General features: G+C 39.9%; 1 protein-coding gene and 1 long non-coding RNA gene across 2 annotated transcripts in view; one reads left to right on the plus strand and one right to left on the minus strand.

The window, feature by feature from the left end:
* Window positions 1-13844, plus strand: part of LOC145550229 (uncharacterized) — a 151989-nt gene extending 138145 nt beyond the window's left edge. The window contains exons 2-3 of the long non-coding RNA XR_014086143.1: window positions 11308-11371; window positions 13318-13844. This is a non-coding gene — a long non-coding RNA (uncharacterized LOC145550229). The remainder of the gene's footprint in view (window positions 1-11307; window positions 11372-13317) is intronic.
* sox5 (SRY-box transcription factor 5) overlaps window positions 1-25712 on the minus strand; it is a 239975-nt gene that overhangs the window by 106442 nt on the left and 107821 nt on the right. The window lies entirely within an intron of this gene.

Below are 25712 nucleotides of genomic sequence, written 5' to 3' on the forward strand. Positions count from 1 at the left end.
AGCATAACATGCTACGGTTTTTATATAAACAATAAATGTTGACAAAAAGCTACCTAACTAAATACAAAATGTTTAGCAAAGATCCCTTGTATAAGCTGTTCTCAAACAAAAACTTATAAAGCATGACTTTAAAACTTATAAAACTTATAAAGCAAAGTACAGGTAAAATGTGGAAAAAATGGATGAAAACAGAAAAGGAACCAAAGGAACGATTGATTCCATCTTAGGACCCTGACAGGTGTATTGTATTAGGAGTTGACCACGAGCAAGAACAAGCAGAGATCAGCAGTAAATAGTCGCAGTGTTGGAAGACGAGCGTTTACCAACACACATCTCCCTGACATTTCCTCAAACATTCTTGTTCCGCATCATGCAAATTCTGAGATAAAGACGTCAGACACAATGCGGCAAATCAGCGTTTAGGGACGGTGGCGGTTTTCAGTGCAAGCTCGAGATTACTTTGCAAAAAACTGCATAGTTTGCATTTAAATAGGTGAGGAATGAGCATGCTACCATTTGTCAAATATTGCTTTCCAGGCAGGCTGAGGAGCAAAGCTCTCAAAATCCAGATTTTTTTTCTTTCTTTCCTAATTTATTTCCAAATGGAAAAGTTTTGCATTCTAGTGGTGGATGAGTGATCTGTTCATGGAGGTTTGTATTTCAGTTTACAGCTAATAACAGAGTTCAAAAACCCTGTATAAGAAGAGTTTTTAAGGTTTTGTCTTGAGTTTTCAGTTGTACCACAAAATGTCTGTCCTTCAATGACAGATTGTATAGTTCTGTCCGCAACTTCCTCCCTGACCTGTTTGCTGTATTTCCTGATCTTCACAATGACATGTGTCTACTGATGTTCTCCAGCAAACCTCCGAAGTGTAAAGGCTGAAAACTGTGAATTGTTTTTTTATTTATCTCACTTCATGCTTCTATGGGACTTTGCATCAATCTTTTACATAAACTGCAAATAAAATCGGATAAAATTCAGGTTTGTAATATGGAAAAATGTGAAAAAGTTCGACAGGTATCAATATTTTGCAAGGCATTATGATGGTTTTTTTCATCCTGCCACCCGACGTGTGTAGATAAACCAACGGATAGGGAGCCGAATTTATATTAAGGAAAAGCATAAACCGGCCTCTCTTCCTTAAGATTTTTCCTGTTACCTTTGCCATGTCTCATTTTATACTTTTGGCAACATCATATAACAGTTTTCCATAACACAAGCGGTGAACTGTCCCTGTCTACCTTGTCTCTGCCTCAGTCTGAGGCCGTGCGCACGTATCAATACCTCGGGAAGCTTTTCTTCTCTCTTTTTCTCTCTCGTCTCTCCAAGGAGAAGAGGAGAGGCCAGCGTGGAGAGGCACAAGCCCCTGTGAAGTGGTTTTATCGTGGGAAGAAGTGTGCAGGGAGAAGAGTCCGTCTGAAGGCTGAGTGGCAGGCAGTGGAAACCATTAAGATAGAGCCGCTATCTCTTGCTGCCAGGGCCCTTTTAATACGAGCAAGGGCTCAGGCCAATGCTATCCACACACACACAGATGCAGAGACGCACCTTCTCTTCTTTGGTGTGTCAAGTGACATGAAGTGACATGGATGTGAACATGTGTGTGTCCGTTTTACACTTACAACCAAGTCTGTCTCTTTATCTCTGTCTGTTTTGCAATCCCTTCTCCTCTCTCCCCAAAGCCATCAGTCTCTGCATAGGCTGGAAAACTGAGCCGGTAAACGGGGAGGTGGACAGCTGGAGACAAGATGACAGACAAAACAAATTGCTTTATTCCACTTTTAGCAAGGTATAGTGAGGCGAGTAAAGTATGATAACTTGGCCAGAAGATTTATCGCTTAGGAAGAAGCAGAAGGTTAAACCCGACGTCTTGTTTTTAGGTTTTACTTTTGATTTTTGTTTCGGAAAATATACATATGCTTTTCTCTCAAATATTCAAAATGTATTGGTACGATTACAACTAGACATTACAGTTTTCACACTTCAGCAACTCTGAAGGTAAATGGAAAATGCTAGAATTCATAAAATGGTCTAATAAATTTTATGCCAGTAAAACTGATTCTTTTATTATTATTTTTTTTGCATCTTAAAAGTCCTTGAAAGGACAAAGAGCATCACATCTCCTATCAAAAATAAAGACTTATCGTTACGAACTACATAAATATTCAAACTAAATATTCCGTTTTTAAATTTCACGGTCGTGGTACAATAGGTAGGTGCCTTGATTTTGGTGCAACAAAAGCAAATATCAGGTTTGTTTACCCACCTCAAAGCAGAGGCACAAACAAACCAACCGCCTCACAAGGTCGTTGACTTGTAACTTCATTTCAAAACAAACATTTTAATATTGTTTCCAAGCTGAAGTAAACAATTCCAGACAAAACTGTCCAACAAGCAAAAACTTTGACAAACTAAAATGTTTGCATGAACTGAAGATAACAGAAGATGAAATCTGACTTGAAGGTTTTGTCTCAAATTAATTTGTCCTCTTGCTGAATATTGTGAAATATAAGACGGTACAGAGGTGAGTAATTCTCCGTTTAATGCATCTGAAGCTGGAAGTGAGATTATTGAGTCACATCAGACCCACACTGAGTGTGCTGTCACTAGATGCCAATACGCCAGTGACTGCAGGGCTCATACTGTTAGCAATATAGGCCCATAACAAAGAAATACTTTCCAGTCTATGCATTCAAACACTAATGGAACATGTTCACTGACGGACTGGACAGCACTGTGTGTGCTACTAGTTTAATGGCATTCAACCAGTCATGTCTAAATTTGAACTTGGCGTTTACTTCTGACTTTCCAAGTTGGAACTTCAGGAAGCGCTCCGCTAAAAATGGCCACCTTGCAACCAGAAATTGTGACTTCTAAGTAGAATTACATCACCTACTAACTTCTCCCCAAATAATGAAATATTAAGACTTTTGAATAACTTGGTCTCACACCACGTGGTGGCGCTTAGCTTAGCATTTTAAGAGTTTTTACTTTGTGTCGTTAGATTAATAACTTCCTGGTTGAATATTTGTCTGTGTTACAAGAATCCAGGAGGCGCTGTGAAGAGAAAGAGATGCTGTGGTTAGTCAAACATCCACCACATGTTCCATCCGTAGCTGCCCCAGTATCACTGGAAGCCATTTTCACTTGATGAAGGACGAAAAGTTATTGTGAAAATTTTTAGATCTTCTTTATTATTTAAACGAAGGCATGTGCGATAAATTTCCCTCTTAACTGAACTGATCTGTAACTTTGGCCTTACAGTCAGAGGGATTCTAGTTTGGAGTGTTTGTTTTGGTACTTCAGGTTTTCCAGGTTCTCCAGTTTCTATATTGTCCAAAATGTGTTTTAGGTTAGTTGGTGATTTGAAATTCATTTTTGGAGTAAATGTGAACAGTTTTCTCATGTGTACCTGTATTGACCAGCGGCCACAATGACCTCTAGCACATCTTCCTTTTAATGCAGCTCTAAACAAGAAAAGGGGGCAGATAAGTGAATGAAAGCACGGTTCACTCTTTTGTCCGACTAAGAGTCTTCATTGAAGTTTTTTTTTTTTCCCTTATTATACCTTTTCTGACATGGACGTGGAATTCACATGTAATATTGACAGACCTTTCCCTGCCATGCCCCCTAAGTGAGCTATAACCACGACGGAAAGAGCTGTATTGTAAACAAGCTGTTTTTCTCACCAACAATGGCTGTGTGGAAAATTAATTAATCATCTGTACTCTTTGTGCGAATCTTAACTCATTCCTAATTAGCTCCTCTCCTTGAAAACATCAAGTCGGTTAATTATGAGTGAGGGAAACAGGCTGCTTCTGGTGTCACTTATTTATTAGTAACCCTCAGTGCTGGGCGAGAGCGAATGGCTGGAGCAGACAATGCGTAGCGGTGACTGAAAAGGAGTCCGTGTCACATCAGGGTTAATGAAAAACTAACCTGGGAAGATAAATAAAAAGTGAATGATTTACAAAAAAAAAAAGAAAGAAAGAAAAAAGAAAACACCGTACGACTTGGAAACACAGGCAAGGTATGCGCACATTAAAAAGACAGAGAAGTGCACAAAAAGTGCAAATGCATGGTGGATGCACCGTGTGTATCCATGTTATTGTTTCTAAAACATAAGCTCTTTTGAAATACTGCTTATCTGCTTACACACAAGAAATTTACAGTTGTTAACATAAGATTTCTTCTACTTTTTTGAAGTACTACTTATTTTATACAACTTACTACTTAACAAGACTTGTATAGTTGGTGAATTTTGCAGAAAAGTGAAAATGTGAAAGGTTTTTTTTTTTGGTAATGAAATATATTGTAACACAGACATTCTACGCAGTTTGTTACCAGAAAAAAATTGCTCATCTCCTAACACCAAATTAATAACAGGTGTTGTTTCTAAAACATAAGCTCTTTTGAAACACTTATTTTCTGCTTAGACACAAGAAACTTACAGTTGGGCAATGATAAGGGCATCACTGAACTTACATTTAATTTATAAATTGAATATGCTCAACCTCACAAACATCATCATTTTGCCTATTTTCTAAGCATATTATAAACAGTTTGGGCTGCGAGTGATATTTCAATAGTGTTTAAAACTCTGATATTGATATTTAAGTAGCATGGCCCAGCTCGTCAATTACTGCCTTGTAAATTCCCAATTTGAAGCCCACATTTTGGTTGACATTATCCTTCAAATATATATACAACCATAACTGCATTTAAAAAAAAAAACAATAACGAGTTGTTGTTTTGCAGTAAAATAATGGCTCTAGAGGTTTAGGTGAACTTTACATCCAAAACAGTTAATTTCATAATCTGGCCAGATTTTTCAAACGTCTACCACCACAACTGCCTGGTTCGCATCACTGGAAGAAACGAGAACAACAATTAAGATAAAGCTGGAAAACTAAACTTGAATTACACTGAAATAAATTAAACGTATGAGCACCAGGGATTGGAGTCTTATTCAGAGCTCTATAATGAACTTTGATCCTCAAATCTCTTATGAAATAACCTTTGAGTGCTCAACAAAATTAAAATCTGCACCATTGCTATTCTGTTTCAACTTCATCTACTGATGAAGGTCATATATGCAGCAACTCATTTCAGAAAACCTTCAGCTGAACTATTGTATTAGGTATTCATGGTATGGAATAGAGTAGAATGTGATTTAAAAAAAGAAAAAAAAGAAAGAATAAAAAACAGGGCTTTTGATCTTTCCGCCCAAGGGGACGACAGATGTTCATGACAATTTTGTCAGATCTAACTGGTCAAACTAAGAGATTAAACCTGGTCTCATTATGTCACAGAGATGTGGAAAGGCAACAATTTTTTAAATATTAAAATACAGAAGATTATCACTTTTCAACTCCCAGAGCATTGCTTTTTATCCCCAGAAGCTGATGTTCACTCACTACCTCTTCATCTCCCATCTCCCACCCTCCAGCCTCATCTTCATTTTCCCTCCCTCCTCCCTCCCCACCTCAAAGCTGTCAGGATGTTGCCTCCTTGGGTCTGAGGCTGAATGAGGGGATTTGGCACTGTTCCCCTTACTCGCTTCAGCCATTTCTTTTTTTTTTTTTTTTTTTACTTAAGCGCATGTTTATGCACCAAATCTGTGCACTTTGTATTTCTCCACGTCAAGGCACAAGGCTCAGCCCCGGATTGATGCGGCCTGGCAGCCCGTTGTGTACTTGCTTAGAGGAAGAAGGGGGACGACGGAGGAAACAGAAGAACTGGGAGAGAGAGCAGAGAGAAATCTAAAGTGGAGAGGAGATGATTTTCTGATTTTCTACACAGGCTTTGTGGTCCTGGAAGGCTCTTCGTATGTATGCGAGAGTGTGTTCTTTGAGTCCATTGGCGAAAAACAAAAGATGAGGATATTGTGGTATTCACTGCCTAAGGGTGATGCTGAGCCTATATATTTAAGCCCTGCAATGTTCTTTCCTCAACAATAACGCCTACAAGTTTTAACTTAATTCTGTCATTTTCTTACTAAATAATCCACTTCCATTTATGTGTCACATCTGAGGGACTAAATCTAATCTTATCGCGTGGCAGACTGGGTGTGAGCCCTGACGCTTTCTATAACTTTCTGTTTTTCCAGCAATGAGGCAATATGCAAAAGAAAAAAAACAAAACAAAACCAGACAAACATTTGAGAGTGTGCGCAGTTAGGGAGTTGGGGTACGAGAATACACACTGCTGCTTTTACTGCATGGCTGCTTTTGTGTTTTGTGGCGCTATTGTTGAATATGTGACCATGCGTGCTTGCGATAGAAGTGTTTATCTGAATGTGGGAGTAGAGTGGATTTAGATAAGGCACAGAAGCTACACAAAGATGTCAAATTAAGTAAAAAGAAAAAAGTGGGAAAATGAACAAAACTAGATGAGAAAATGGAGAGAAAATAAAGTTACTTTAAAAGTCAGCGAGCCCACGGTGACCATAATGTACACAACATCCACAAACTGTCGATAGCAACTCACATTTCCATCAACTTTTTCAAGACTATGATCACATCTCAGTAATAGGTAAATAAACTAAACCGATAGTGCAATTACAACATTACAACGGTGTGTATGTGTCTTGTAATTTTAGTCATTTTATTTGGAAAAAGAGGTGAAAGAGCAAATTTTATTTTGGTCTTTCACTGGCCTCCACATAAGTTAGGCTATTGGACTATCCACAAATTGGACTAAGCTACAGGTTCAGACATGGGAGCGTATAAGCACAAGGCCAATTAGCATGTGATCAGAGTTGTACATTACCTGAACTGCAGCTGCATGTTTATTGTTCCAACCACTAACTTTTATTTTTATGGAACTGATCATGGAGCTTAAACTCTGATCATTGGGAGCTACTGTTCTGCAGCATCCCGGTTCCAACGCAACTGAATTAAATGGCTGACTCATCAGCAGGCAATTACAGAACTTTATGACATGCTCAGGAGGTAATTTAGCCTGTTTATTCAGGTTTATTGGAGTAAGGAAGCGTCTGAAAACTGCTGGACAAGGGACTGTGACGGATCGACTCACGGTTGTTTGGAATTGTGAAGATTTATGAAAATGACACATTATTCTTAAAAATTTTCTATCTGAAAAGCATTGGGTGAATTTCTGATTAATCCAAATGAGACAAACTCTTTCATATTGGATGGAGTGTTTGTGAGCCTCACATTCTCCTGAATTTAGGCAATTTTGCAAAGAAGAGTGGGCCTCCAACGTGATGGAAACGACTCGTTGCACAAATAATTAATGGTGGTTGTGCTGCTAAGATATTAGCTTTAGGGGGTGATTACTTTCTCACATAAATACACATCATCTGAAGACTACATTTTGTGCTGGTCTTTAATGTCAAGATTTGTTTGATGGTCTGAGACATTTTATTGCTACAAAAACATGCAAATCTAAATCCATCGTGATGATTAAATAACAGAAGATGCATGTTGATGGAATGGTCCAAAATTCAACTATTTTGATCAGATCTGCTGACCAAAAACATTTCTGTTTTTGCTGATCTTTGTTTTGCGCATATCTGCATGTTTGTCGGAGTTCTCCCACAAAACCACACCGGGTTGTACCTCCAGGTGACGCCGCAGTGAAAGGGCTTCGCGGGAAGAAGGTTCCTCTCAAAGGAAATTGCCTTTTTAAATTTGTGCCAGCACACACACATATGTGTGTCTGTAAAATGTGGTTGCTTGCTTTTGTTTTACCATTAAAACAAGACCCAAAAATTCTGCCTAGAAGCAGACTGTAGCAGTCAGGCAGTCTTGGCCCACTTTCTAAGTCTGCACAAAAAGTTTCAACAACAGCTTTTCTCCCAGACTAAATTACCAACATGACCAACTTGTGTTGCTGTGAGCTCATATGTCAGTGCTTCGTCTAATCCCAACATACAAGGCACTGTTCTGTTTTTAAATCTTTACACTTGCTTTTGTTGAGGGAGCCTCACCAATATCGCCCCCCGCACCCCAAGTCATCCTTTTGTCACTGTGGGAACACACTGGCACACAGATGGTTAAGCCCACCCTTGTGATGAGTGGGAAGGGTGCATGGTGGTGATGGTGGTGGGGGGGGGGTTGTTGCAGATGGCACAGAGGGCATCGCCAATAAGCCAACATGCACTCACGCACACATCAACATGACGGAATAAAGGGGGAAAGATAAACACAAAGGGGTTAGTAGGATATGGATATGTAAGGATAGAAGAAGGTGTAGGTGGGTGTGTGGGTCTTGTGTGTCCGGATGTGTGCTGTGTACGTGCGATGGCTGGTGTTGATCTCGTGTGGCACACAAAGCCTTGGCATCTCGCTGGCACCTCTGCCCACGCCGTGCCACACTGAGAGGCACAGTGAGGCCTGCCAGAGGGTTTGGCAAGGCTCTATGTGCCTTTGACTTCATCTGCATCTGAACATGTCTTTGAGGTATACACATAAATAATGTGTTTCTATGAATTTTGCAAAGCGTGTCCTAACACCAATTAACCAACGTCATTTGCTGGATGATTGGTGCCAGGCACCTTGTACTTATATATTCATTACAAATACAATATATGCTGCTTTTTAAGGTGCATGCCTTAGAACGCATGCACATGGCGTGTGACCCAACCAAATACCACACACATCAGCACACACAAGTGGTGCCCTTCTCATTAGAAGTAGCCTCCTCTCTATCTCTAATGGCTGATTCTTTGATATGCAATGACGACTAATTCCCTCCTGTGTTCCGCTCTCTGCAGACAGCACAGTCATTAGACCGTGGGCACGGACACACACAGACATGCACAGTTGTGTTTGAGCAGGAGTCTAATCATTTAACCCATCCAGAGGTTCAGAATCTCATCCGCTTTCACCTTACCGAAGGAGTCGTCTACCAAGGGACAGGGCCCTCCTCACTTGTAATGTAAATAGAACAATATTTACATAAAATATTTGAATTTATTATTAAAATGCTTTTTTTCTTGGTGCAGACTGGATCTTTAAGACTAAGGTGAAGCCTAATTTCTTGTTGCGGTGTTTGTCTTGTATGCATAAGTTATTCCATCATCGCCCTCGTGCTGTAATGAGGGATACACATCCCAACATTTTAACACGGAAAAAGAAATTGCCACTAGTAAATACCTTTGTTTTTCGACAAACAATAAAAAAAAAAAGTTCCCTGTCACATTATAACTTGATTATTCTTGGCCAGAAAAGGATAGTTTCCACATCTTTTAACAAATAAAGCTCTAAAAGGTGTGTGGTGCACCTTTTAGAACAAATTTTTTCCAGCTGCAATTCTTCTGGGGTACGAATCTACCACCTTCGCACATTCCGTCCATTCTGCTCAGATAGATTGGATGTGGAGCATTTGTGCACATCGGTTTTTAATTCTTGTCAAGGATTCTCGATTGTATTTAGATCTGGACGATGACCGGCCCATGAGCGCACAAACACCTGGCTTTGGTACAAACCTTTCCATTGTAATAATGGATTACTTTCCAACACTACCTTTCATTGCTTCGCCTAATAATAGTTACTCCAACCACACGTACGCAAATAGCTCTTATGCACTATAATGGCCAACTAATAAAAGGTAATAGGATTGTGCTGCAAGTAGATCAACTGCAATGCTTACGTTTCATTTTTTTAGAACCAAACTTTTTTATTTTTTTATTTATTTTATATTTATTGGATAGAACATTAAGCACAGACATTGGGATGGCAGCTCTCATATGTTTGAGTCTATTGCATTTTTGTTTTCCACCACTTCAGGTGGAAGGCATCCATTTCTTTTGCAAAAAGAATGTCAGTTTCTCCGTTTTATAAATCTCTTCCATTGTTTCCATCCATTCTGTTACTTTTGGTGACTCTCTTTTCAGCCACTTCTTTGTGATAACTTTCTTCACAGCCACCATCATTATTTTAATTATATAAAAACCATGTCTGCCTTTTCAATCAAACTTTCCAAAATCAGACCTACGTATGATCTGTACACTGAAGAACTTTGTCTGTTAGCCCAACGACATCCGACCAGAATGGTGGTAGTTTATCTCTCGTCAATATTGTTTTGTTTTATTTTTTGATTTTCGTATAAGGTGTGATTAAATGTAATACATTTCTTCATCCAAAATCTCAAGTTTCTGGAGCTGGAGTTGCGTTTTGCACATCGAATGCCAATCACTCGCTTAGATTTCAATTTCCAAACTGCTTTGGATGGCACCTGTTTAATAGACTTCATCATTTCCACTTAACACACTACAATTAGTTGATAACTGCGATTTCAGTGTCATAAAAGTGTGAGCTGCAAATACTGAAACAAGTCTTTATTTTCTATTTTGATCTTTTTTTTGTTTGTTTTTACTCTTTCAAATGACTTAAAGGTATTTCCCTCAGTCAAAATCAAAGTGTCTGTTACCGTTATACCTCTTTTCATCCACCTGTTGAAAATCTCGTCAGTCATTCCTGGTCTGAATATGTTGGTGTGTGAAGGCAATAATCCCAGATTATTACAGGTTCCACTTCAACATCTTTCTTTAAATTGATGCACTCTTGAATTTCCTCATTTCTTTCACCAGGAAATCATTTATTCTAGAATACACTTGCTAAGTTGCAGAGTAATGAGTAAAATCCTTCCCTTCCAGATGAAAATTCCTCCACACTTTTAGTCCATTTTCCTTTAGTTGTGTTTTCCATATGGTGTCTAATTCTTGTGTCAAAGTTGTAGTTCAGTGTAATATTCCAGTCACATGTGCAGAATAAAATACATTCACTCAAGGAGATTATTCTATCAAAAACAAACCTGGGAAACCTCAGATCACTCTCTAACGGTGCATATTAGCTGACCGCAACTCTGTTGATTCAGCCTTTAATAATAGATCTACCATCTTATCAGTTACTGCTTATGTTATTTCATTCAAAACTGACAGGGTTAGATATTAACATAATAACCCTCTCTGTCATTCTTACATGAACTGTAAAATGACTGGATTTTTTCATCTTTTCATGTCCATTTCTCTACATGTGTTTCTTCAAGAGCTTTTATCAGAGTCGTTTTTACTTCTACATCTAACCTCTATGTGATTAATGATTCATTAGTCCTTCATAAAGACTTCAAGAAATGCTGCTGATCATGCCTAATGTATTGAAAATGAATTTTCTCAGCTGTCAATTTCCCAACACCCTTACACCATACATTGGTTTTAATAATATTGTTTTACAAGTAATTACTAGTGTTGCACTTCTTATAAAGTTCAGGGATAGACTGAAGAAAAGACTTTTTAAAACTGAAGCAGCAATTGAGATGTCATTGATTTTCATCCTTGGTAGGAGTCAAGTGTCAATGATGACTGGATTCCACAAATCCCAAGTATGCAGCAGCCTTTCGGCTAAGGTAAGAAAACCAAATCCATTCTTTTACAGATTGCGTGACTTGATTGTTCTTACAGGGTCAGGTTTGTTCCTCGTGATTTTCAAAGTTGAGTGAAAACTTGGAAGTTTTCACAAAAATCCATTCCTGGCATTGATTGGTTGAAATTCCATGAGAAGATCAACTCCAACACATGCCTCACTTCACAGTCTCTTTCCTCAGTGTTAAATTCCACACTCCTTACTTTGCTCTAACCGTCACCCACAACTACTTTCCTCATTTTTGTTCCTGTTTTTCCCCTCTCAACAACCCTTTTTTCTTCTATCCTCAGTTCAAACTATATCAATTAACCTGGCGAGCATCCCCCTCTCTCCTTCCAAACTCTTAAAGTTACATATGTATATGAGGGAAGAATTAACCATTATAATAATGAGTATTATAAAGGATCCTGAGAGCAGGAGAAGCATGCAACAAACAGCAAATTCTGGAGCAAGTGGAAGAATGGTGTCTGGGGTAAATAGTGACACTGAGTCAGAAAAGGGGGCTGCCATTTGCAGAAAATGTGCAAACGGTTTTGTTCACTATCAACAGCTTTGGAAATGTGGCCACCATAGTGTGCCACTGAGGAGCGTTGCCACAGTTACGCTCTATCACCACTGCTCAGGGAGTTGAAGGTGAGAAACCAAGGTCCAAATTATGATTTGAAAACTGTTTTTATTTACTTACAGCATCTCTGTTTGATATTAAAATCCGTTAGATGATCCTAAACATGCAAGTGTGGCAAAAAAGCAAAAAGGGGGCAGATACGTTTTTTACAGTCTAATAGAAACTTCTCTTATTTGACATCCATGGATTATTTCTGCAATAGCAGAGACGTTACCGGCATGAAAAAGTAATTCAAAAACAAGTCGTATATAGATGGGACCATGGATAATACAAATAGGAAGCAACTTGGAGGAATAAATCATGACAAGCAGACAAGGAAATGTGGATTAAATTGTTTTATGATCACGAGGTTCAAGAATTTAATGTGCCCGGAATTAGCAAAAAAAGGAGACCAAGTTTTGATGAAATTGGATTGAATTAAATTAGCCTTTTGGGTCGCTACATTTCTATGGTTTGTTAACTAATTAAGTCAATGATGTATTGATAGCTTCATTTTGTTTTATCAGTTGATTTATGCGATTTTACTGGCTATAAACATTATTACTTTGACAAGTATTTTGAAGTTGCATGCATGGAAAAATGATCTAGAAGTTCGACAGAGAGTAAAGAGGACCAGAAACAATAGAAGTGAATTTCATTAGAACAGTATGAAAAAGTTCTCCATGTTTTGGTGATGTCGAAAGTTAGCATTTTAGAGGACGTTTTGAAAAGTATGAAAATATTTGGGGAAAAGAAGCGACTTTTAATGCATTTACCAATCTGTAGTTATATGGCTTCTATGTTGGACCATGTACTGGATTAGAAAGATCCTGGTGACATATGCTCATCATCGGCATTAATGTCATTAGATGAGAGCCTCACAACAGGACAGTGAGATTATTTTGATGGACGAATTATCATTCAGAAATCCACTTAAAAGCATATCAAAATCAAGAACTGTTGGTCTTCTGCCACAAACTCGACTTTGAAACAAACAAGATATTTTCAAAATGGCCGAGCTCTATGCCACGCAAGAGTCTTACAGTTTGTCGCATCTAAATTTGGTTTGATTGGAATCATTCTTCCACTGGAACATCCAATGGTAACCATTTGATTCTGTTTTATTGGACCAAAGATCAGAAGGCATATGAATGTTGATTGAGGAGCAAGTGCTTATTTTTTGTTGGGCTTCCAGGTCAGCGTAATGTAAAACCTCCTTATAACGTACAGGAACACCCGGATTCTGTCAGGTTTTAGGCAGGTTGGGGATTTGGTGGTTCCTGGGTTTTTCTGAAAATCCTACCTAATTTTCTCTCTTCTGACAGGAGATTGAAACTTGAACAGATCAATGAACCCAAGAAGACACCAAAACGGATTTAGAGATGGACACAACGGACTTCTGAGACAGCCCTTCAAAAACCATGTAGAAAACTGATCGACTAAGAAGTCAAATAAACATAAGACGATTTGGCAAATATGTCGCAAAGATTATGTCAGAAACTTGTTACAACCAAAAGTATCTAGTTCAGGTGAAATCATCTTTGGACATTTCAACTAAACATGCAGTCATATTCTGTTAATCAGAAAATGCGTTCAGATAATGATTGCTTGTCAGAATAAAAGCACCTTCTTCTAAAGTGCTTATGTTGAAAGCTTCTAGAACAGTGTTTCTCAACCTTATTTTGGGCCAGCGCCCCCCTAGCCTTTATCCAGGTCCCTCACCGCCCCCCACCAAAGAATTTGCAGGCTACTTTGCACTGACCATTATTTTATTATTAATATTACTATCACTATTGTAGATGTTTTGATTGTTATGCTTGTTTCTGTATTTATCATCCAAAATAATTTCCCAGAGAACAAAAAAGTCATGGGAATAGAAATTATTTTCACAGGTGTCTACAAAAAATGCAATGGACATTAAAGTTAAAATCGGTTGGCCTAACAGCAGCCAATCAGAGTGGAAAAAAATATTATTTTGTGCCATTTTCTAGTTGCTAAATATTCCACAAAATGAGCAGATAAAAGATGTACAGCATTCCAATTTAAACTTTGTACTATTTTAAAAACAACTGAGCTCTGGAACATTAAAACATGGACAGAACTGTAACTACATTAATCATAGCTCTTCTTCTCTTCAGTGTTTCTGCCGGTTTCTGGTGGTGCAGCTCTGTGCTGCCTTCAGGAGAATGGGACATCAGAGTATCATCCATAAAACTTCATCCACATGGCATTTATTGTGCAAACCAGAACTTTCAGTGGAAAAACAAAAGTTCCAGGTACTTTTAACGCCATACAAATATGAGACAGAAACATGGATTATATCTTTATATAGATCTGTCTATTGATTTATAGATTAATAGTTTTACTGGACAGAAATTACAAAGAACAAATCTGGTTCTTAATCAAATCCTAATGAGTCAAAATCAAAGTGTCATGGAGTCATCAGCCTCATGACATTAACACTGACATGAAAAATTATATTGAAGAAATAAATATATCAAATCTAATTAAAAACATAAGTAAGTGATCAGTTCTTTACTGTTATGGTCTGTAAGATATATTTATTCTCGGTACTAGATATAGCCTCAACAAACCCATGGCACTTCAACAATATTATTTTACCTTTTATCTGGAAATAGTGTCTGTTTATTCTTGCCATACGGTCCTCTGTATTAATTATTGCTCTAAAGGTCTTGCCATACCAGTTTATTCCTCTGTATTTACTTTAGTTTCTTAGCTTATTCTTGCATTTTGTTCTTCATTCATTTCCATTTAGTTTCCTTTGATTAGTTTTATCCTTATTGCTATGTCCACTTTAGTTTCTTTTCTATTCCTACATTTATTTTATCGTTTATTGACGCTATTCACCATCAGTAATATTCACTCATCACCTGCTGCGCCGCCTAATCGTAATGTGTTTCACATCATGTGTTGATTTTTTCACTGTTCAGCGTCAGATTCTCCGTTTTTTTGCCATAATTCACATCTAGTTCGTCGCTCCGTTTTATGTCCCGCTTCTCCTGTTTCAGAGTTTTGCGCAATGTGAACATCTTTTTTTTTTAACCCCCTAAGGTGCAGGGCGGTCGGGAAGCGTATTGATGGGGAAAAGGCAGACTGACATAAACCTTTTAAAACAACGGAAACAATTTCTGTATTCTGATTATTGAAATTTAAAAGTGCTGTGTTGTTCTATCACCCCCGTTTCATACCAGACCACTTACAGCACCATGTTAACGCTATAAAATGAACGCTCTCTATCGTGGTATCACCCATGGAGGGATTTCTTGATTTCTTTATTTAAATGGGTTCATTTTTCAAAGGGATACACAGTGAGGGTATCGTGATTTTAGCTACCAGTAGCAGGAGAATGGAGCTGCGCCAAGAAGCTACAAACAAACACTGAATAGAAGAAGAGCTGCCATCAATACCGTTGCAGCCAAGCATGATTTAATGTTACACAAGACAGTTTTACCAAGTTGCTCAAAGTCTAAACTGGCATTGTTGTGCATTTAAGGTGTAAAGTTTACCTTCGACCAAACGCCCCCCAAAGGCATCTCAGCGCCCCCCTTTTGTAAAAATGTCCGCCAGCGCCCCCTGCCGTCCTCTGAACGCCCCCTGGGGGGCGGTACCGCCCACGTTGAGAACTGCTATTCTAAACAATAGTCAGTAATGATGAGTTTGTCTAACTTTCCTTAATGTGCCATTAGATCAAACCGCTCCAGTGATAGTTGTTGGGTATAATTTAAAAATGATTCTGAACACCTCATAGAAGATGAGTCTAGGCTTATGCAAAAAGTGATGTTTCGGTTTTCTTTTTTTTTCTTCTTTTTTTTGTTTTCAAATTTACTGAGCTTAAACACATAACGTGATGCAACGATTACATTTCCAGATACAATCTTTATTAACAAGGGAATTTCCTGCCAAACTTTTGGTGGAGACAAAATGACTCTGATCCACGCTGCTGGCTGCATAACACAGACACAAAAGCCGGTTAATACCATTGTCTGTGACACAGTGATGTTTGGCACCATGTGTGTTTCTACTCCCGCGTGCGTGAGTGCGCGCGAGTGCGTGTGTGTGTGTGTGCGCAGAGTTCACTGATCTCAACATGTGAGCGTTTCTGCATGTTTCTGCATGCGCGTATCCCCGGCGCTGGGCTGCGTTTAAGTGAGTGAAAGCATTAAAGAGGCTGCTGGGGAGCCCGGCTCGCTCATTGCCGGCGATAATGAGGATGTTTTCTATCTTCAGTTCAATCAGCGCGCCCAGCTCTCTGAGACGGGGGAGAGCCTAGCAGATGCACGGCACGTAGCAGATGTGTGCTATTGGAGAGACATCTGAAAGTACAACTCCAGTCTCCTTTTTTTTTCTTTTCTTTTCTTTTTTTTTTCTTTACAACATTGTGCGCTGCTGTTTAGATGCCTGCGATTTCCTGGCGCAGAGCGACAGCGACAACAGCAACGTGGGAGAACTAGCAAAGGAATACAAGAAGAAGGAAAAAAAGAAAAAGGGAAGAAAAACCTTTGGCAGGAGTCTCGTGTTTGAAGTCATTTGGAGGGAGATGACATGCAAAATTAGAGAGTAGCGTTTCGCCCTCTCCACTTGACTAGACATTAAACGCAACAAGGAGAATTTTTCTTCCTTGGTAAAGATAAAGTGCACCCCCCTCCACCCCCACACACACCTCCCCAACTCCCAAAAACACAGATTACCTTGTCTGCTTGTTTTCAGGCTGTTTGATTAACAGGTGCAAGTTTTCAGCCATTCAGTTATGACTTTTCAAAGAATAACTTTTCTCTTCAACTTAAAAAAAAAAAAAGAGTCCTTGGACAAAAACACTGACTTAGAAAAAAGCAGAAACAGAATATCTAAAATAATTCGCTGTTCAGTTTCAACTGCATCGTTTCCCGCTGGAGAAGCTGCTGTCAGACTGGTTTTTACCGGGGTCACGCAAACCAGACAGATAAAATAGTAATTAGCTACAAAAACAAGATGCTTAATTTTGTTTTTCATTTTGGCAATTGAGTCTAATACTTTTCACTTGTGTAAGCGCAGTGACAACCAAAAACCATTACATTATTTAATGTCCGCCGTTCCTCAGCAGGCAAACATCCACAACAGACTCCAAATGCTTCAGCTCAAAGTTAAAACAGGAGAAGGGTTTGTGCTAATTTAGATTGTGTGTAGGTGAACGCTTAGCGGAGCCTTCCTCGCTCGCATACATTTATTTGTGTCTTTGAGGCCGATGCATTGTGCGAGCATCTATAGTGCGAGGCTGATGGAGAGAGAGGGAGTTTTATTGTTGTGCCCACGGGAGCAGATGTCACTGGCACTTGCTCAATACTTTCTCTCATTCTGTCTGTTTGCTCCCTTGCTGCGTCGCTCCGTATCTCTCCATCTCTCGGTCTGTTTGTCTTTCTGTCCCTGCGCTTTTTTGCGCTGACCAGATGGAGGGATGCTCTGCTCCAAACCTTTTCCCCCCCATTTCGGGATTGCGACGAATCTCTGTTATGTGATCCAGCATGAGATTTCCTCCCCGTTTCTGGCCGTAAAGCGCTCGTTCTACCTCGTTCTCGGTGTTCTTCTCCCCCCCAACCCCACCAGCCCCCCGACAAAGCCAGACAAAGGCCTTTCATTTCTCCATCCCTGCTTGTCCTCCGCATGTTTGTAATGTACCGAACTAGGCTCCCTCTCTCATTGTATTCCCTCCCTGTGTTTCCAAAGAAGGTGTCTAGGGGCCATGGGGCCCCCGCTTGGAGACTCTCTCTCTCTCTCTGTGTGTGTGTTAGGAAGCTGGCAGGAGTGGGAATGGTCTGTGTTGTGAGTGAGCGAACGAACGAGGGGAGGAAGAAAGAGTAAAAGCGACAGAGTATATTATTTCATTAAGTGCTTTGGAGCTTGGCGGCGATTGGGGAGTAAAACCTTGCAGCTCTGTGTGTGACAAGGGCACGACCCCCCACAACCTGGGAACTCTACCCACACATTGCGCCGCTTTCATCTGATACTAGGGGGTGTGTGAGAGCTCTCAGTCACTTGGTGCTGAGAAGGCTAAGCCTTTTTTTTTTTTTTTAGCCGGGGCCTGCTGAACGGAGGAAAGGTGGCGAGGATGATGAAGAGAGGAGGGACAGAGTGAAGGTAAAGGGATGATGGGGGTAGGTGAGCAGAGGACATGGGGAGGGGGGCTTGCTTTGCCCTCGGTAAGACAGAATTGGGCATTGTCGCCAAGCGGAGTGAAGCAGAGCTGGCCCATTCTGTTGATCTGAGCAGGATCCCGGAGAAAACAAAACTGCATTGTTCCCCGCAGATGGAAGCCAGTGTCTCCTGGGTAACAGCATTAATCTCCTCTTTTCTCCTGCTTCCTCTCTTGTCGGGGGCCATAATCGGTGGGCTCCTTTCAGCAGCCGAGCCAGCCTCAAAGCCCGGGCTCCTAACTAGCCTCCTAATTAGCTGCAATTACAATGAAGACAACATGATGAGATAATAGAAATTTGCAAAATAATGACATACCACGGGAAAATATTCCTCCTCCCCAAGCACCGTTCTTTTTCCCTCCAGGAGGAGCACAATAGAGAGCCGGGGCCCTTTTCTGAAAGCGGGGAGCTCAGAAAAAATGGTGGCGCATTATGTGGCATAGAACCCTATTGTCTGCCTTCTGGTTGCTTCAATCAACAGGCCATTGTCTGGCTGCTTAAATCAAAATGACTCAAATACGGGCGCCGTAATGATGCCCTCTCAGCACTGCATACTGAACACAGAGATAGATTGAGGGAGAAGGAGAGGAGAGAAGAAGAGAAGAGAGGAGAAGAGCTAATCATGGAGCATGAAACAGGCGGTTAAATAGCTAATATTTGTTAAATATCCCCAATGAGAGAAGCTCAATATGATCGGAAAGTCATTGGTATTGTCTGCTAAATGCTTTAAAATGAAATGTCAGCATCAGCCAAGACACAGACAGTAAACGTTAACCAAGTTGGGGGGGGGGGGTTTACAGGTTGACTGTTACTTATCAACTATCTGAGATAAATTAAGTCTTGGGAAGCAGATGGGAAGAAGTAAATATATCCACTTATAAGATGAAAGCAAAGTATTTTTGTCCATTATTTTCTGTTTGTTTTGTTTTCCATACATGCTATAAAAAGACATTTGGAAATGAAAAACGTGAAAGTGAAGTAGTGTGGATGGGGGGAGGTGAGGAGGGGGGGGATCCATGGATAAATCAGGGAGGAGAAGGAGGTAAACAGCAGGTGGTAGTCATGCACAGAGCAACATCTTTAGCAACTCTAATAACCAAGAACAAGAAACTGTTTTCTGTTCATTTTCTTTTCTGTATCTTTTAATAAAAACTGCCTACATTTTCTTACATTTTTCTGTTTTCTATATAAATCTAAGCTAACGAGCAGTCAGCTTTCTCTCAGCTGTCCTCAGGCTTAGTGCTTGTCACCTGATCGACAGGCTGACATATTGAACGCAAAGACAGACGGCATGTGGACAGACGGGCAGAGAAGGGAAGGTTAAGATCACATATAAGACATGTGGCAAATGACGCCAGCCCAGGAATCGAGCCTGCGACCACCGGCATGAGGACTAAGGCCTCAATACATGGGTTGTGCTTCGCCCCTGCGCCACCACAGCACCGTTACAGCTTTATTTAAAAGAAAACTGTCTTTCTTGTCACTCTTCCATAAAAGAGCTATTTATGGGCTGAACTCATTTGGTGTCCAGCTGACAGATTATCGTATCCAAATTACGAATCAGTTTGGATACGATAATCTGAGTCAGCTATAGGCCTCTAGGCTGCTTCTCTGAACAATGTCTGAGTTTAAACCAAGTGATGTTTGGTATGTTTGTAGTTATGCCATATTCTTTCCTTTTTTATGATCAGATCTTGGGATATTGCTCTATAACCCAGCACTACATTATAACTATGTTCATCTATAATAATCTTTGTCTTAATGATGTTTATGTACTAATGTCGTCTAACCAGCCACTAAGAACAGCTCCTTTAAATTACACACATGTCTATTGACCAATAGGTGTTTCTTTTAATCATTACTACATAAAAAAAAAACTTTTGAAAACCATGAGTCATTTCTTTTCACATTGCAATTATGCCAAAATTTTCTTAGGACTTTGCACGATAGACTAATTAATATGCTTTGTTGTTTTAACTATGCAACATGAGGTAAGAGTAACTTTCTGAGGCAGTGTAAGATAACACCGTCTGGATGTAAATCTGGTCTGTGATCTAATCTGAATGGATTTAAGGGTGACACATTGGAAATTTGGGATGTATTGGGAGAAATAAACATGAATAACTGGTGGCAATCTTGATATGACCAACATAGAAGTTGAACTTTCAACTCTGTTTCATAAAGCTGAACAATAAATGAATAAAAAAAAGTATAATCCTCTTTAAAAGATGTATAGATGTTTGTATTGGGGTGCTGGAGCTGGACTAGATTGACCCCCCACCCCCCTTACCCAAAGCACAGAGGACTCCCATGGAGTAATTAGCTTGTGTCAGATAAGTTGACAAGCTCGTTAACACGCCGCATCATCTGATACGGCCGCCTTTGTTTTTGTAGGCTTCTGAGAGGAAGTTAGCAGTCTAATTAGCATAATTACAACTGCAGATTTATATGGGCGTAATTAGCAAGCAGCTTTCTGCATGTTGTGATCTGATGGAGACATGCTGCTGCAGAGGAAGGAGCTGGAGATTCCCGTACATCGTGCTCAAACACACACAGCTTCACTACGCGAAGGGTGGAAGCAGCCTTGGGCTTCTGCCTACTCTAACAATAACACAGCAGCTGATGTTTCAGAGTTCATGTTCATAAGGTGATCTCGATGTTAGATGGCTTTTCATTTTAGGTAACCGCACTTTTATTAAGTTAAAAAACAAAACAATCATTGTAAAAGATAAAGCCTTTTTCGTGCCTAAATCTAAAGAGAATTGAAGCAAGGAACACATGCGTGCAAAACAATCTTCAATATGAACACACACACACACACACCCTCACACCCACCGCATAAACTTATGCTAAAAGGTGCAAAAATGAAAGGACGGCAGCAAACATGCGACGCAGAGGCATGACCCGCCCGACGCGTTGGCCTTAATTACAGCAGACATTCACAGTGGGATGGTGAATTAGTGCAGTTACCTCTCATCGCTACTGTAAAACCCCAGGGTTAGTAGATTAACAGACACACACACGCACAGAAAATGTGGAGACACACAAAGTGCAGGGTGCCGTCAGGCGGTTTTAGCAGCTTCTTAGGTGACATGAGGTGAAGAAAGGGTCAAAATTAATCACTGTGGCAAACCAGCATCCACAACAATGTGCAGAACGTCATCTTGAGCTGACTGGGGGAGTCCTGGTGCCTCGAGAGCCTTCAGAGTCTTTTGTGAGTCTTTTCACGCCGGTTAATTTGTCAAACGCACCCCGTGCTTGTAGCTAAGGAGACACCTTCATTTGTTATCTGAACCTTTCTTTTAGGGAGGAAAGAGTTCTTTTTAAAGTTAAAACCAAACTCAAGAACAAAACACACTTTTAAAGAATCTAAGACAGGAAATACCGGGTTCTAATTATTACATAAAAAGGAGTTCTTACATTGGCACAAGCTTTTCTACGTTGACTAATTTTCAGAACATTCTCCACCAAATAAAATCCTAAACTTTGATCTGTGTAAACTTAGATGATTTAGATCATTTATACCACGGCTCTACTCTAATGTTTGATTGATTTAGTTTACAATTCATAGTAGCGTAGTATTTTTATGTCATAAATCTCACATATAAGTTAATTTCATCTTTAATTTTATCTTCTTACCTGAAACTGCTGCCTTACTGTGTATTTTGATTTGGTTTGGCTCTGATCTGTGACAGATCCGGTCACAACTCAGCTGTTCATCGCCTCACAGCAGGCTATGAACAGATAGATATTTATACCAAATCACTGGCTTCCAAATCGGGTAAAAGGTGCACATTTTATTGATTGAAAGACCATTCGTCAACATGTGACAAAACCAAGGTGTCTGGTGTGGTCTGCACTCCATTTCAAACAGAGTTGTTTGGATACCAAGATAAAGTCAAGATTGGTTTCAGTGACGATGCATTTCAGGCTCTTTATTAGTTACTAACTGATCGGCGGCAGTTTATATTTCATTGCTGCTTGTTGACATTGTCAGCAGCTTTGCATCAACTAAAGTCATGTCACTTCTAATTTTTAAGGAGCACACCTCTACAGAGCTTGATCACAACAACAAACCCCCTAAAGTTTTTTTGTTTTGTTTTTTTCTTGCAGAAATATGCAAAAGTCATGTAGCTCTCTACAGAGTAACGCTTTACATTGATTGATTTTCTATACACGAATTACACAAATGCCAATATCCTGCATAACAGGTGCACGGATTTGGTCCTGTTGTGGATCTGCCAGAGTGTGAGCGCATGCATGTGTAAGTTGTAGATTGACTGCATTAATTAATGCAGTGCAGATGAGTCCCCTCTGAGCTGTCTAATTAGACATTAGCATGAAGATGTAATTACCTGAGAGGGCTCAACACGTTTCACTTAACTACTCTGCCTCCTGCATGAGAGACCGTGCAGGTAAGGCTCGTCCTTTGTGTATGTGGAAGTGTGTGTGTGTGTGTGTGTGTGCGCTGCTGAAAATGTGTATATAGTAAATATATTGCTGAATGCAGGTACAGGTGTTGCTGTGTGGGACTGTTAGCAGAGGATCTAATCACTTTAATACCAACATAACCCATTTTTATTTCTCTTGGGTTTATTTATTGTGGTTTCCTTTTTTCAGCACTGAAAATCTGGAGCTTGTACTTTCCCCCCCCCTCCCTTTGAGCTTTAACCATCTCTCTCTTGTTTGGGTCGAAAGTGCATTAGGCAACTCTGAGCGAGCGACATGGGTTCGATTCTTGATCAATATCCACCACTCCACAGGCAAAAGAAGAAAGAAAAAAAAACATAAAGCTCCCTGTTTTTCTTTTTTCTTTTGGCCTCTCTTCCTCATAGAGACAAGGGGGAGAGAAAAAAAAAGAAAAAAGGAAAAACAGATCTCTGACATCTGTTTACCAGCGTCACCACAGCAACGGCCACTGCCAACCTTGACACTGGAGTTGCATTGTCTGGGACCCTGACATTAGGTAAATAAATTACACAACCTTTGGTGCAAACAGACACGCATGCTTTCTCTTTATCTTCTCCCTCTGTCACAAACACACACAAACAAAGGCAAGTACTATGTTTTTTTTCTGCAACTTGAAAGAAAAAGGAAATCCAGAAAAGAATGCATCGCCGACGCAAACAAAAGCCCTTTGGATACACAGACGTACTCGACATGTCAGCGAGAATTAGCTCAAATACTATAATTTCCCATTTCCTCCGATAAAAACAGACTATTAAGCTGAACCGAGAGGACACTGTCGATACAGGACAACAGATTGCGAGAACCCCTTGAACTCCGAAGCCGCCTGTAACAAAATCTCTTGGAGCACCAGGAGGAAATCTATGAGCTGCTACACGCATTGTCTTCTTATCTGTGGAAGGGTCTGTCCGCTTTCAATGAGGATCAATAATGCTATTGCATTAGCATGTCTGAAGGAACTACAGACAGACGGGCTGGAGGAGAGCAGCTAGAGACCTTTGAACAACGTTCTAATCACAAACACGCAGCATTTACACCGTCTTGTCGTACTGACGAGTCCGAACTGAAAACTTTTTAATATAGTACAAAATACTTTCTGATAGAGCTCCAGCCTCTTTACCATTTGGTTTGTTTTGTACCCATTTTTTCTGCATGCAAAATGGAAACCAGCAACATTTTAAACCAACAATGTGTCAATTCATAAACTTTATGAGGTTGTTTGGCTCCCCCTTTGACAGACAATGTTTTCAAGAAGTTTTATATCGTTCATTTATAGGCTGTCGTAAAGAAATGTGACTGTGTGACTCAAATTAAAACACTCTGATGTGAGATGAGTAGCCAAACATTTTGAGAAAAAGAAACATTTTTACTCGTGTAAAAAGAGTATTTAGTGCTAACGCTACTGTTCACGACATCTGATTTAGTACAAACATTTAAAAAAGTTAACACTAAGTTCTGGTAATCTAAAGGCTAGAATAATTAAATAATTGAAATGATTACCAAACAGACTTATGAATGTGGGTTTAGAAAGATGATGTTAATTCAAGCTGGAGATCAGCAGTCTGCTATTCACAAACAGAGCCATTTTACTTTTGACTTCAGTAATTAAAGACCAGGAGAAGGGCAGCATGACATTAGGAAATTGGATTCTGACTGTATTGTTTTTGGCATCTCTGAGGCCTTTAGCTTCTCGGTCACCGTCATCTACCTGGTAAACTACAGCAGTGAGACTCCAGCAGGCTGAATATCTTATTAGAAATAGCAACCAATAAACAGTGCATTCCAGTCTTTTGCAATATTAATAAGGTACATGCTGATATTGTCTTGATATATTGTGGAGCCAAGCGATGTAACGATTCCTCAAATGATTCGAGTACCTCGATTATTAAAATTCATTGAGGCAAATTATCTGCCTCAAAGCTTTGTTAAATTATGTTTTATTATTTAGCGCCAGGAGATTATTTGTGTTGCGCAACGCTCTCATTTCCACCTATGAATTGTTGACGAATGCTAAGCGTTAGCAGCATAGCATCCAATTTTCAAGTTTGGTCCGGAGGGATTTCATTGATTGATGATAATGTCCGGGTTTTTTCAGGGAACCAATAAGAATCGGTAAAATGACCGGCATGATGCCTGGAGTACGACAGCCTTTCTCCTCCCAGAGGTGCTGCCTGGTGGCTGGTTCAGCGCGAACGGTAGGGAAAAGTGCGGCAGGTGTAATTATACAAGTAGAGTGGATAAACAGAGCAGAGTGGGCTGCTGTGCTGCAGTTGATGCTTAATGTAAGTGCAGTTTTACAGACAAACCGGAAAATAAACTTCATATCATCCCGGTCACAACAAATGGGTGTCAGAAAGCGTCTCAGTTGTTCTGCACATCAACAGCAAACAAACATGTTCAGATTCTAATATAAGCGCAAGTAGAGTTCATTTATTACCTTCCCAGCTCAACAAGAACAAGATGACTTGGTCAAAAAGTTCTGATCCAATGACAGAGTTCAAAGATTACTAACAATATCATGAAAGCAGAAAGAGGTTGTTAATGGAATCAGGGAGCAGCTTAACATGTGAATGAGAACAATAATGACGACACAAAGAAGAGATAAATCCATTGTAAGTGCTTTGGAATTATGTCGGCTCAGTGGATTATAAGAGGCCTTGATCCAGCGCGAGTTGGAAAACACGGCGCCTATTCTTCCACGTTTTCACACAGAGAAACGCACACAAATACCAACGCATTATGCCAAGTCAGAAACATGCAAACATTAACAGATGATAATACAAAAACACATGCGGGCCCATATGTAAATTACACAACTGCACACTCACGGAGGCTCAAACATCAAACCTTAATATCTACTCATGCTGGCGGATAATTGAATTAATTCACCCGAGGAACAACTTCACAGATTAGTGACTAAACTTTTCAATAATAAGAAAAAACTCAGCCACGCGTGATAATTACATTTGTTTCAAATGAGGGCAGACGTCGAAATGTATCATGCGTTGCCACGTGTCCACAGTTTAACCCACACGCTTGCATGCACACACAGACACACACCTCCC

This window comes from Poecilia reticulata, chromosome 23 (genome assembly GCF_904066995.2).
Source record: "Poecilia reticulata chromosome 23, P_reticulata-male-v2, whole genome shotgun sequence".
NCBI classification, from domain to species: domain Eukaryota; kingdom Metazoa; phylum Chordata; class Actinopteri; order Cyprinodontiformes; family Poeciliidae; genus Poecilia; species Poecilia reticulata.